This window comes from Arachis hypogaea, chromosome 12 (assembly GCF_003086295.3).
Source record: "Arachis hypogaea cultivar Tifrunner chromosome 12, arahy.Tifrunner.gnm2.J5K5, whole genome shotgun sequence".
Taxonomy (NCBI): domain Eukaryota; kingdom Viridiplantae; phylum Streptophyta; class Magnoliopsida; order Fabales; family Fabaceae; genus Arachis; species Arachis hypogaea.
Genome location: NC_092047.1, coordinates 8,275,909 through 8,288,678, shown reverse-complemented (window position 1 = coordinate 8,288,678; position 12,770 = coordinate 8,275,909). Strand labels below are relative to the sequence as shown.

The window sequence follows — 12,770 nt, the reverse complement described above, 5'->3', positions numbered from 1 at the left end:
ACTTTTGTGCCTAATCCTCAACTTTTATTCAATTTAACACAATTTTTTGTGGAGAGTCAGTATTTGAAATAAACGTTACAGGAGTAATAGGGACAAAATTAAGGCGAAAAGAATTTGCAGAGAGGAAAGTCGAGATGAAGTTGATAACAGAAAATAAAATATAGAATCAAGTTAATTATTGACTCTTTTTTTTTCCTTTTCAATTACCAGAGAGACCTATAAACCAATATAACAGAGAAACAACAAAATGAAATAGAGTGATAGGAACGCCAATGTGAGTGGATGACGATGCAGTGCGATAGAAAATAATTTCAACAAAGAAGGATCAGATTCAGAATGGTGAAATAAAAAATTGAAAGCAATTCTGAATTAAGGAGATTTACCTGTCAAGACAAGGAACAGTGGTGGCACCTGACGGAGTAAAAGAAAACCAGTGGTGGCAGCGGAAGAGGTCACGGGTTTGCAGCGACGGAGGGAGAATCCACGGAGGACTTGCGAGGGAATTCAGAGTCACCGCCGAGAAGAGGGTTAGGGGTTTATGTTGGGACCTGCGATGGTGGGAGTAAAGTCTCACATCGGGCATATATCTAAATGAAGAAAGTTTATATAATTTATGAGAAGAATTATGTTTGCCGAGGTCACTGTTTCCTCAGCTCGCTCGACCTGGTGGAATGGACCTACCATATTTTTTATTTTTTGTTTTTATTACAATTGAATTTTTTTTCAAAACAATTAAAAAACAAATCTCCTTTCATATATTTTTTTGCACAACCATTAAATAATCTTTTCTATTCATATTTTTTGGAAAAACAAAAATTTAAAATTAGATAAAAATTAAATTTCACACTAATAAATTTATGGTTAAGTACTGTTTTCGTCCCTAAGGTCTGGGGTGAAAATCAAAATCGTCCCTAACTTTTTTTTTGTTATTAAAATCATCCTCAACACTACAAAACATTATAAAATTGTCCTTTTTCACTTCAATTTTATTTTTTTTACTATATTACCCTTCATTGTTAATAAAAATAATATTTAAAAAAAAGTAAAACCCCACCCCACCCACTCCCCAGCATCTCTTCGGTCTCTCCCTCCACCCCTCCCTCAATCCTATCCAGCCAAAAAAGTGATTAGTTAGAAAAAAAAAAGTGATGCTTTATGAGCAAGACATACCAGACCATGTGGGCCGAGAGTGCAACAGCCTGTTATCCCTTTGTCCTCCAACCTACGCCCAAGTCCCGAGGCCCAACTCTCAACTTGGAGAGGACAGGATAGCATATTGTAAACCCATTTAACCCAACCAAAAATATCCAAGCCCATGTTCTATCACAATAATGTCCTCATTCAGGTCACATGTTCGCGTTACCAAGTTCGGAAAACATTACACATTTTCATAAGTTTCATAAACCCGTGTGCTCTAATATATATGACCGATGTGAAACTTATCTAGCATAAGAACTTAGAACAATGTTATAAATATTTGATAAAAAATTTGATCTCTAAAATTTATTTTTAGAATATATATCTAATTCTTTTCATCTCATTTTTTAATTTTTCAAAAGGCTTATTTATTGTTAACATTTTTTGTGAATTTTTTTTGTCAACAATATAAACTTTTGAGTACTATTTTAGTAGTTTATTCTAGATAGTTATAAAACTCAACCTAATTAATGAATTTTAAATGTTATAAAGAGGCTTATTTGTTGTTAATATTTTTTGTGAATTTTTTTGTCAACAATATAAATTTTAGGGGACCATTTTACTAGTGTATTATAGATAGTTATAAAATTTGACTTAATTAATAAATTTTAAAAATTATAAGGATTAAATTGATTAGTTATAAATTTTATGTGTGAGTAAAATTTAGTTTTTATTTGATGCTAAATTTTTTTTCCAAAAAAGTTATGAATAGAAAAGATGATGTAATAGTTGCACAAAAAAAAATATATGCACGGATATTTTTTTTAATTGTTTAAAAAATTTGATTATAATATTAAAAGTTATAAGGATTAGATCAGCTATAAATTTTTAGTATGAAATTTAGTTTTTATTTGATGCATAATTTTTTTCTAGAAAAATTATGAATAGAAAAGATTATGTAATAGTTGTGCAAAAAAAAATATATGAAAGGAAAAAATTTTTAATTGTTAAAAAAATTTGATTATAATATTAAAAGTTATAAGGATTAGATCAGCTATAAATTTTTAGTATGAAATTTAGTTTTTATTTTATGCATAATTTTTTTCTAAAAAAATTATGAATAAAAAAGATTATGTAATAGTTGTGCAAAGAAAAATATATGACAGGAGAAATTTTTTTAAAAAAATAACGATGGTTGGAAAGGCCACGAGGGCCTGTGGGCTGAGGATGCAATATCTTGATATCCCTCTGCTGTAATGAATCGAGCATGCTCCCTGCTGTGTGAGTATATTATAATCTCATGCGTTGCCACGTAGGCCCTCGCCCCAGGCAAAGAGGCCCAACTCTGTACTTAGAGAGATAAGACCAACATTGCCACCTATTCAAGCCCAAATCCAACCAATAATGCCCCTACTTAGGTCACAAGCTCGTGTTACCAGGCTCGGCAAACGTTACTCTTCTCATAAACAATTTAAAGGTTTATGATCTGACATACGTAACCGATGTGAGACTTTACTCCCACCATCGCTGCTCCCACCATAAACCCCTAACCCTCTTCTCGTCGGTGACTCTGACTTCCCTCGCAAGTCCTCCGTGGATTCTCCCTCCGTCTCTGCAAACCCGTGACCTCTTCCGCCGCCATTGGTCGAAAGAAATCCGCTGCCACCACTGGTTTTCTTTTACTCCGTCAGGTGCCACCACTGTTCCTTGTCTTGACAGGTAAATCTCCTTAATTCAGAATTGCTTTCAATTTTTTATTTCACCATTCTAAATCTGATCCTTCTTTGTTGAAATTATTTTCTATCGCACTGCATCGTCATCCACTCACATTGGCGTTCCTATCACTCCCAGCACTTTCACTCTTTTTCATTGTGTTCTTTCTCTGTTATATTAGTTTATAGGTCTCTCTGGTAATTGAAAAGGAAAAAAAAAGTCAATAATTAACTTGATTCTATATTTTCCTCTCTGTTATCAACTTCATCTCGACTTTCCTCTCTGCAAATTCTTTTCGCCTTAATTTTGTCTCTATTGCTCCAGTAATTTACAGATTCGGATTCTGTGTTCTTTTAATTTTTATTTCAAATATTGACTCTCCACTAATTTTGAGAAGCTTATTTGCAGGACTTCATTTTCAATTGTGGGGGTTTGTCTGTAGCATTTGTTTTTGTGACTAACTGGGATTGCAACAACGTGTCTCTGATCTTCAGCAGGTAACTGAGCTGTTGGTTTTCAAGTCTTTAGTTGGGACTTTGTTATCTATTTCATTAAGAGATTTTCGAGTCTTTAATGTTAGATTCAATTCTTCTCATACAGAGTTCAGAAATTGAGAACACAATTTGCACGTTTTTATGTTATCATCACGCTCCCAGCTAAACAGCAAATCGATTCATTTATTCAGTCATACTTCAAGTGAGTTAAATACGTTGCTTTTATTTTGTTCTGATTGATCATTTGCCATGTACAATTCATCTGGAGGTGAAAACTGAAACTTATTACCAACTTTGATGTGTTGTTCCAATTGACATTTCTTATATTAAAAATAATTACAGTTGTGCGAAGTGCATACAATAATTAGCTTCCAGGACTTAAGAATTAAACTTAAATATTGATTTAATGCATGAACTTTTATTATGGTTATAAAGAAGCAGCAATCGGTGCAAGGAATGAACTTTTACCTTAAAGTGGTTTGGTTACTTCCATTCCAGGCATTGACAATCACGACGCAAATGCGGTAAATCATTTTATTATGAAGCATCTTCTCATTTTAGTTTTCGGGATTTTTCATGCCTAAACCTAACAGTGATAAAGCTCAGGATTCTTGATTATATAGATGTTTAAACTCTGGAGTATCTTCTTTCTCTAACAATAGCTATATCACCTAATATTTGACTTAAATGTGAAATGAAACCATGATAAGCATATGCACATCGCTTGAGTTATTGTCATTCTGGTCGCTCAATTCAGCTTAGTCAAGCTATTGGTTCTGTCCAAGCAATTGCCAAGGCATCAAAAGACCAAATTCTGGAGAATACAGACCTTTCTGCTGAGAAGGCAGAGATGATTTCAAGGTTTCTGAGGGACCCCAAGTTTTACTCTTCTCCCAAGATCACCTGATGGCGCAGTAACAATGGAATCCGGCAGGTTGGGATCTTTTGTTTTCTCCCACAACAACAATAAATAATAATGTAAAGTGAGCATCTCCTTCTAATTCCTTTATCTGGTTAGCTTCACTTAGAATAGTTCTCGTATTCATAGTTTCAAATTAGACCAAGAAATAGATAATGACTTGGAAACCTTCCAGTTAAACAGTATTCAAATCTCATCATACTAATTTAAGTCCTGACAAACAAATTTCCAATCAGGGGAAAATATTTATCAGAGTTGGCCTACCATTAACTTTTGTTATTGAATATCAGGAATTAACATCTCACTGGCAGGACTGTATTTCATGCAATCAACTGATATTTTACATTAACATATTTCAGAAGTCCTTGGAGATTTATTTTTTCAGGCTTTAAAACTTTTCAGGATAAGCTCGATGAGTCAGCACACAAGGTATTAACTGATTATCAAGCTGCTGCAGTGACTCTCTTAGCGCTATTATCAGCTGCACCTGGTGATGTGAGTATTACTTATCATGCTTGCTTGCTTGTTGCATTTTGTTCATCTATTGGCTAAGCTTGATTTTAGAACAAATTATTTATTAGTTATATGCACTTAATGCTAAAATTGTGTTTCTGCCTTTGCCACTATTTGATGTTTATGCTGAACTTATTATTATTGTCATATAGTAACTTAAATTTGATTCTTTATTTGTTTTTCGATTTTATAAATTGTAATTTTTGTTACAATTCTATTTACATTCAATCATTCATAATTTTAGAAGAGAGATAAATTGAAATTCTTTAAAAATATTTGACGTAAAATTAAAACTTTCGTCAAATACTGAAAACATTTAATATGGTTTTGCTTGTTTCCTTTTCTTTTATTCTTTAATCTTCTTTTAAAGTTTTTTTATAAGATAACACGTGTTGGTTTGAGACTTTGAGTGATAGGCTAAAAGAAGTTGTGAAATTTGTGATTTTAATCACCTTGTTCAGTTTTTGCTGAAGTTGTGACTTACACTGAGTTTTTATTGAAATGTTAACACACACACACACATATATTATATTGGCTCACTGATTCTTGCTTGATTCACTTGTGAACTCGATTTTATGTATCAAGATAGTTGATTAAGTAATAATTTTCATTTGATAATTTTTAAGCCATCTGGTCAAATATTTTTATTTTTATGTTTGGATAGTGTTCATAGTTTTATGAATTTTGAAATTTAATTTTGCACGTGGAATTTTAAATATTATAAGAGCGGGGTACCTCACAGATAGGTTTCGGTGATTTGCACTACCTGCGAATAGGGATGGAATTTATATGGAATCTGTTGGGAAAACCCACCAACAGAATCTATATAGCACTTAATGGTAAAATTGTGTTTCTGCCTTTGCCACTATTTGATGTTTATGCTGAACTTATTGGTATTGCCATATAGTAACTTAAATTTGAGTCTTTGTCTGTTTTTCGATTTTATAAATTGTAATTTTTGTTGGCTTGGGTGTTGGTGTTGCTTCTGTCACTGCTCCTGTCTACATTGCAGAAGCATCGCCATCTGAAATAAGAGGATCTTTGGTAAGCACAAATGTGCTTATGATCACTGCTGGACAGTTTCTTTCCTACCTTGTCAACCTTGCTTTTACAGAGGTATCATAATTTACTTACCTGATTCCAAATGAAATGTAAATGCAATTCAAATGCCAAATTATGAAGTTTGTTAATTAGTTATTCAGTTCAGTTAGACAGCTGGCAGCTGAGCTGTTAGAACTGTTAGTTAGTTATTTAACTAACCTGCTGATCATCAGTGTAAAGTCTAACATGTAATTAGTGTGATTTTGCCGTTATCTTTTAATCAATGAGAACCAATCAGTGATGCTATTTTACAAATGCTATGTTTACTTTTGGCTATTAATTCACATTCTTCATTGATCAGGTTCCAGGAACATGGTGATGGATGTTCGGAGTATCAGGTGTGCCAACAGTTGTTCAGTTTGTTTGCATGCTCTTTCTTCTCGAATCCCCAAGATGGCTATTTATAAAGGTACACAATTGCTTTGAGAGTTGTGTCAAAAATGCTACTTTCGAAAGCTACTTATTTAGGAAAGCATCTTGAGATTTTGCTTTCATGTACAGAATAGGAAAAATGAAGCAGTTGATGTGCTTTCTAAGATCTATATATGATCTTGCTCACTTAGAGGATGAAGTTGATTTCGTCACAGCTCAATCGGAGCAAGACCACCAGAAAAGGAATAATGTCAAATTCTGGTTACGAGTCCTTGTCATTTTTTTTTTTTTACCAAAGATACGAAGACTCGAACCCGCAACCTCTTAGATGAGTATGGGGAGATTATGCCATTTGAGCTATTACTCATTGGCTACAAATCCTTGTCAGTTGTCACTATGAAAAAGTAGTTATTCATAAAATTACTAATGAAATATATATTTCATAAGCATGTTTTGATAAATATAATTGCATTCAGTTTTTTACTTCTTCATTTTGTAATACGCAAGCAAATAGGTAAATTGGCAGATGTATTAATTTTTAATTAAAATGCTTAAGTAGTTGAAAATGAAATTTAGTTTTACAGACAAAACATTTTTTTATTCCACAAAATGTCTTTTAAGATCAAACAATATTATATAATCTTAAATATTGATTCCAACTGACATAGACTGATAGACCTTGAAAGTATGAGAAACACAAGTAAATTTTAAAAGATGTTTTCAAGTAGCACAAATTCTTCATACTCTGTTATTCCTAAATCTAAATAATCTAGTAATTCAACATTTAAAACTTTATCCAATTAACCAGCCATAAACATAGCATTGGCAAGTTCAATATTAGTGTGACTACAAATTTTTATGCAACACTACTGATCTAACATTTTTCTTAGCATGAAACTCTGTGTTCCTAATTCCTATATATGGAAAGTGGCAGTTCTGCATATACACACACTTGCTTTCATCAACAACCATATTATGTGTATCCTACAGCCCTTATAACAAGAATCACATAAAAAAAAAAGAAATAAATAAATAAATTAAGGGGCAGCTAAATTATGAAAATACATACAGCAGTCGGCAATATGGATCCAAAGAGCTCTGTTATATCGTCAGGATTAGACAATTTCACACCCTGCCAAACCAGCGAACCGACTTTACCATTGACATGTTGGATTAAAAAAATTTGTGAAAGATTTCTTAAGAGTTTGATTTGTGGGTTTGTGAGTGTGTAATTAAAAAATTTGTTAGATTTTATCGATGTAAAATATGGATTTGATGATATATTTTTTAGAGTTTTATTTCTGAGTTTGTTAGAGTATGATTTTTAAACTTACTGTAAAGTATTGTTTTTGTTCTCAACATTTTGGTAAGTTCTTAACGTTTAAATCGTTCTATTTAAGTTTCTAACATTTTAAAATAGTCTCAATGTTGTTTGGTTAGTGATATGTTAACAGAATTGGACAAAATTGAGATGATTTTGAAACGTTAGCGATTTAAAGAGGACAAAAACATTAGGGACAAAAACGATATATTACTCTTAAAAGAATTACAAAATCAAGTAAACGAAACTAAATTTTAATATAATGAATTGTATTACGAATTTAAAATTTTTACTCATCATAAAATACTTGTAGAATGAGTAATACATAAAATTTTCAGGAAAAAAAATGAGTATAATACATATATAATACAACAATGCTAGGGAATCAAGAGGGTATCAGCCAAAAACCAGCCAAATGCCTCTGGTGAATCCAAAACCTCTACGTGAATGGTGCTTATACTAGGCATAGGATGTTTCTTCTACTAAGTATCAGAATGTTTCTTTTTCATACTAAATGGATGTTCTTTTATATATTTTATAAATTTTTTTATATACTAAGAATCGGGATTGTTGGAAGTTCTGTGATTCCCGCCCCTATTTCTACAACGTACCATTTAAAATTTTAATTTGGGATGAGAAGCAATTAATATCAAATATTATAAATTAAAAACAAACAAAATTAATTAAATATAATTATAAATTAATTAAGTTGTTTATTTTTTTGCTGATCACCTCTTAGTTCCATGTACTTTTCCTATATAATAAAGTATAAACTAATTTTTTGACATCATATTTGTTCTTGTTTTTGACTGATTATCATGTTTACTGGATTTGATTATATTTAAGTTTAGTACTAATTTGTAAGTTTCTGCCTTTGTTTATAAAAAATTGATTGTAAGATGATTAAAATTGCAGATTGAGGCATAGAAGCTGGAAAAAAAAAAGGAACAAATATATTGGAGAGAAAAGTAATTTACAAATTGGATGATTAGAATGATGCTCTAAAAACTCACAGAATATATACCACATAGAAACCAAAAACCAAGCATTTAGAGATTTAGAGTCCAGAATGAAGGTAAAGCAACAAATTTTGTGAAACGAACCACTACTTCTGCGTACTACCCAGGCGAGTGTTCAAAAATTTAATCCGAAGCAAGTGGGACAAACCACAACCATTGCGTACTACCCAGGCGTCTCAAGTACTAACCCAGAACAAGTGAGATAAACCGCAACCCTTACATACTACCCATGTGTCTCAAACATTAACCCAGAGCAAGTGGGACGAACCACAACCCTTGCGTACTACCCAGGCATTTCAATCATTAACTTTAATTCGTTATCACTCAATCAACTCCATTCATAAATCATAATCATTCATCCTCATCTGTCAACATCATAATCATTTTCATCATATCTCGATCATAATCAATTTTCATAATCACTATTACTCATATCTCATTCAATATTTCAGCACTTCATTCATTAAATTCTTCATTTCACAACCTCCCTTAATATCAATTTAACTCCCTCAATAGGTTCACTCTTCTCCCGATGTCTAGAAACTAGCTATCAGACCTTAAAAAGTAGTTACAGAGGTTTTGAAAGCTAGAAGAATGGTTCAAAACTCAAAAACACCATTTTCAGTAAAACAGGGTTCCGCGTATGCATGCCATCCGCATACGTGAAAGTGTAAAATTTGATAGTCTTGCGTACGCATCCCTTGCCTACGTACGCGAGTGTGTAATAAAGAAAGTTCCATGTACGCGCGCACATGTCTGCATACGCACGTTTATCGGAAGTTGCATAAAGCTACTAAGTTCAGAAATCAGTTTTTCAAACCCAACTTTGAACGCGCATAATTTTTTCATTAAAAATTATTTTTAGTACGTTCTTTAAATGTTACAAACTTCATGGATCCAATTTTCATTTAAAATAAGTTTCACAAAATTTGGGGGTCTGGAAGCCAAGTTATGGCCCGCCGAAGTTGGTAAAAAATTAATATTTATCAAAAGTTACAAATCCTCTAGTTTTCCAAAATTCTCATCTCAAACCAAACCATTCACAACCAACTCAATTTCGAGCATTCACATACATCACCAACACTAGTCCCCTACTTATCAATCTCCCAAACACCTGAATTATTATATTTACATTATATCAACTATTCATTATTCTCATTGCACATCACTTATATACACATTCAATAACTTCACAAATAATTTCCGAGACCTAAGTTCTTCAATTATTCAACGATTCTATACATAATTTTTCACTAAACTCAACTCATGTAATCACTAATCATTAAACATTAACGATTAACATAATTCAACTTATCCTACGGATAATTAGCCTAAGTTTACACGCAATATTATATATTAACTACGGATAATTAGCCTAAGTTTACACCCAGTGGGGGGTGTTAGGCCCGCTCATGGCGGACATAGTGGACATAATTAGCCTAAGTTTACACGCAATATTAGGCCCGCTCATCCACAACTACCATTTTAAATACCTAAACTTCATAAAATTGAAGAAATCAAAGGGGATAAGAGTTTCTTACCTTTATACACCGAGCACATGAATAAAACCCAGCTATATCTTGCACTATAGTACCCCTAAACTAGCAAAATTACAAAATTCCTCAATACCCAAGACAAAAAACGTCAACATGAAGAGAAGTAAGGGTTTGGGTGAGAAATTTTGAATTTTTTACCACTTTGTTCAAATGGATTTGAAAAGTTCGGCAAGACGGTTGCGTGGCTGCAAACGATGCGGTGATCGGAGCTCTGGATTGAAAGTTATGGAAGATTGAAATTGGAATTGGATTTGGGGTTTAGGTTTTGCTCTCCCCTTCCCAAGTTCAACGTGATTCCTTTATTGTTAAGGGAAGGAGGCTGGGTTTTCAAGATTTTATATGTTTGGCCTTGGGCTTGGTTCGGCTCGTTGACTTAATTTTGGGACAAAATTTTTAAAATTAGTGTTTAAATTCATATTTTAAATATTTTTATTTCTATTATGAAATTTAATTTTCTAATTTCTTTGAATAATAATTTATTAGTTAATTATTTATTAATTTACAAGGCTTTACATCCTACCCACCTAATTAGAAATTGTGTCCCCAAAATTCAATCACTAAAAGAGAACAAAATGAGGGAAGCGCCTTCTTATCCCAATGTATAGTGCCTCAACCTCTTACTAACCTTCCAGAACAAGTTCGTATTCCACAATCCCTCTTTTCACCTCACACAATCTTAAAGTTATCAACAATCACCGTACTTCTGCTGCGCCACTCTAATCCTTTGCCCATCAAGAACTTATTCATTTATTTTCGCCGACCAATTATCTTCTTGAGCCTTGACAGCCCTAATGGCGACACTGTAGACGACAAAATTAAGTTCGGTCCTAAGTTTGATACTACGTCTAACACTTTCAGTCCTAAATCCTCAACTCTGTTATGCAACATGAACGAATGCAAGGCTTTAGCATAAAAGAAAGCAAATTAAAATTACGTGTCCAACATCACAATTACCTTGACAATTACCTTGACCCTGTTGCAACCGACCCGGATCCGTAGTTCTCCCACATGGACAATCCTTGGACATATGTCCCAGTAAACCACATCGGTAACATAGACCTAACCCAATCCTGTGCGACTCATCTAGAGCAGACTCATCCTGGCCTTCTAACGTCAGAGTCCACTTCATGGAATAATCTTCTGCGAGCTGGCTCTTGTTAGCCAACTCAATAAAACTCTTTATTCTCTGGGGGTTCACATAGTTGAATATCTCCTTTTTGAGTCCCCTCTCATACTAGGCACAAACCCATTGTTTATAATCAGCTAGATCGTCTTGGCAAATCTTAGAAAAGCGGCACAAGTTACTAAACTCCTGAGTATACTCGACGACAGACATATCCTCCTGCTTCAACTGCATCAGCTTTAACTCCTTTGCGGTGCGAATCGCTCGAAGGAAATACTTCCCATAGAGCTCCGTCTTAAACTTGTCCCATGAAACATCAGTAACTTCCATTTGCAAGGTATAACACATCCCTTGCCACCAACACTAAGCATCTCCCATTAACATGTGGTTTACAATCTTTACATACTGTACTTTGGGAACATGTTGAGTTTGCAAAAACTTTTCTACATCTCGGAATCACCCATTGGCATCTAAAGCATTTACAGTTCTTTTAAACTAGGGCGGCGGACCCATCTTAAGAAAGTCTACAAGAGTTATATATCTATATCTCGAACCGCGTTGCTTGTACCACTGTCAGGGTTCCATCTCGACGTCCTCGCACTAGTTTGTCCTTGGTAACTCCTCTCCGAGTACCTTTCCCATGTCCATGAGACGCGATAAATTTAGGTTTTTTTTTTATTTTTTATTTATCAAAACAGAAATTCATTCATTAAAAAGGAATTATAAAAAAGATAAGACGATTCAACAAAACTTGTGTTAAATCTAAGAGTGGCACACTATTATAATTTATAATATCAATGATGAACAATGTTACATAACTAGCAAATATTATTATTTTTTATTAGTATTTGGTTAGCAATAATTTGCACATATATTTACAAACATTTTACACACAATAAACATAAAATTTTACACACATAAATCAATACAGTTTACTCCAAAATTTTTTAAAATTTACATACATAAATTAATAAAATTTATTTATTAAAAATAATTTAATATTTATACTAGCTAAATAATAATTAAAAATACTAAAAATTGCTAGCCTAAGAATTTCTCTATCAGTGATATTAGTTGTTAGAGGTTGGAAGACTAATATAATATAATCACAAATGCCTCAATTTTGTTTTTTGCTTTTTTATTATTTTTATTTTTTCAACATAATATAATTAGAGATTGAAAGACACTAACGATATTATCTTTTCATTTAGCAGTGGTTTATTTGAAATCGTTGCTAAATTTTCACCACCATCTACCAATTTTAATGTAGTAACAGTAATTATATGATATTAATGTGGGAGCGGTTCAAAAGTGAAACTGAGTAACTGACATTGTACATCTAGTTTAGAAATCTCTTTATATATACATGAACTTTGCGTATTAATTTATATTTTTTTAACTAAATAATCCGTCACTAAAATAATTAAATTTGTCATAGATAAATAATTAAATTTGTCTACACATATATTTTATGAAAAACTAACTACTTATGTGACGACCGA

The 12,770-nt window shown here is 32.7% G+C and overlaps 1 long non-coding RNA gene across 10 annotated transcripts; it reads left to right on the top strand.

Annotated features, from left to right (window-relative positions):
• Nucleotides 1-2,576: 2,576 nt before the first annotated feature.
• Nucleotides 2,577-6,710, top strand: LOC112726676 (uncharacterized). Of its 10 annotated transcripts, none has more exons than XR_011868246.1 (9): nucleotides 2,577-2,856; nucleotides 3,259-3,347; nucleotides 3,451-3,546; nucleotides 3,780-3,868; nucleotides 4,102-4,278; nucleotides 4,666-4,758; nucleotides 5,789-5,892; nucleotides 6,179-6,286; nucleotides 6,379-6,710. It is a non-coding gene; the product is annotated as an uncharacterized lncRNA (long non-coding RNA). The 10 variants fall into 10 exon arrangements; XR_011868245.1 differs by having other exon boundaries at nucleotides 2,581-2,856; nucleotides 3,786-3,868; nucleotides 4,102-4,322; XR_003165350.2 differs by having other exon boundaries at nucleotides 2,581-2,856; nucleotides 3,786-3,868; nucleotides 4,102-4,327.
• Nucleotides 6,711-12,770: the final 6,060 nt, after the last annotated feature.